The following is a 2,082-nucleotide window of genomic DNA, read 5'->3' as shown; positions in this document are numbered from 1 at the left end:
GTCACGTCCTTTATTGTGCCCTAAACGCGAACGACAACATCCGTGTGGTGTTGCGGCTCACAGTGGGGATAGTCGCCTCCACAGTGGGAGAAGAGTGTACTGAATCCACATAGGCTGTGGGGCCTTGTTTGAGAAATTCTGAGATCTGTCATCTTATTTTTGCACATCTTTCGGATGAATAAAGCCTCTGATCTTGTCACTCTGTCAGAGACTTTTCCCTGTTTGTGGTAATGTCCCGTCGCAGACTCATGTTGTACAGCATGACATCGAAACTAAGAACACCTTTCCCTTAAGGCAGAGTGCACATTGTGTAAATTCCAATAAGCCAGGTGTAATAAATGGAAAACAGCTTATTTGTTGGAGCATGGTTTGGCCGCACTGGCTATCCCATTTCAGCAACATGTCTCAAGGTCTACAGCGTCATGCCATAGGCCTGCTGTCTTTTAATTCACTTACGCAGCCCACATGCACAACAAAGCTTTGACTGCAGACACACTTCCAGTTGCACTAAACATCAATGTGATGACGTGTATCACGTGACAATCACTTCACTTTGATTTAAGATGATCTGTCAGCTTGCAGCATAGCTTTGCTCACTCCTGTCTTACTCTGAACTGTGTGCCCAGCGGTTCTGTAAGTGCTGGACAGCACCCAGTGCACTTAACCCATTTAACCCATCCTGAGGGAGCAGTGGACAGCCATGATAGGCTCTCGAGGAGCAGTGTGTGACGACGGTGCTTTGCTCAGTGTCACCTGACATTGATGGTTTAAAAGCAGAGAACACATTTCATTATGCGCACTGTGCGCTGTGCTGCAGTGTTCACAAAGGAAATTACTTCACTTTCACTTCACTTTTACTAGAAGACCAACGGGATGTTATCCAGGGGTGACCTCGCTGCTCCCTCATTGTCCTCCAGCACCACGTCTTCAACAAAAAGCTTCATCAATTCCTCATCCGTCTTGCCACGCTTCTCCCAGGGTTTCATACAGTGGGCAGTCGGGGTTGGCGGCAGTACTGCTTGCGCCTGCGTTTTTCCTCTCTAGGGTGAGAGGCGCAGGCGGTGCACTCATGCTTGCAAACATGCTTGAATCCGCATGGATAAAAAACATTCAAGTACACCTTCCGAATGTACTTTTCTCATGAGGAATCGCTGAAAAGAGGGCAGCAGAGTTGCATGTAGTGTGCCCTTATATAGGAAGGGCTTCCACAGGTGGGCGGGGATTTCCGATGGGGAAGCCCATTTGAGGGCGTAGCCTGTACGACATAGAACCGAATCCAGTCATTGACATCCTACCATCTGCAAAGATTGTGTAGGTCCAACATCGGCCAGCACCTCTGGGGTGTCTGAAAGGAAAGAGGTATATCCCTTTGTTAGACCATACTCATTAGTTGGTCTCATTGGTCACTACATCCAGAGAATTCTGATATTCAATATATTTATTGTAAAGAGATTAAAGTAGTGAGGAGAGTGGACTATAGAACTTGAGGGAAGACTACAAAAAATAACACTCCACAAAAGAGACATATTTAGCAGTGGTGGCCTAGTGGTGGAGCAGAGGTGGCCTAGTGGTTAAGGAAGCAGCCATGTGATCAGAAGGTGTGTGGTTCGAATCACAAGCTGCCAAGGTGCCCACACACTACTCCCTGGATGCCATGACTGCCCACAGTTTACCAAGGGTGATGGGTTAAAAGCAGAAGACACATTTCGTTCTGTGTGTGGTGCTGCAGTCTTTCACTTTTAATTTTCACAGCAATTTGATGATGATCTGATGGCTCCTTTTCTTCAGCACTAAACAGACCACAATGCAAGATGTTTTGCTTTCTAAAGAAATCTATCTACAGAAATGTACATGGGCAACATTGTAATGGTGTTCATTCCCAACAGGAAAAAACATTGATTGTACAACTAATTCAATGATGTGGATTCTAATACATCCCTGAAACTCTTCCTTCATGTTTTATGTTACAATAAAATACCTTTGTTTTATATACCATAACAATCCGACATGAATTGAAGCCGTGTGGAGGAGTGATGTGTGTGACGTATGCTAGCAGGATGTCCCGCCCTTTACTGTGACGTA

The sequence above is a fragment of the Denticeps clupeoides genome, unplaced genomic scaffold (assembly GCF_900700375.1).
Source record: "Denticeps clupeoides unplaced genomic scaffold, fDenClu1.1, whole genome shotgun sequence".
NCBI lineage: Eukaryota > Metazoa > Chordata > Actinopteri > Clupeiformes > Denticipitidae > Denticeps > Denticeps clupeoides.
The sequence above is the reverse complement of the archived record's forward strand: the minus strand, read 5'-3'. Positions refer to the sequence as shown.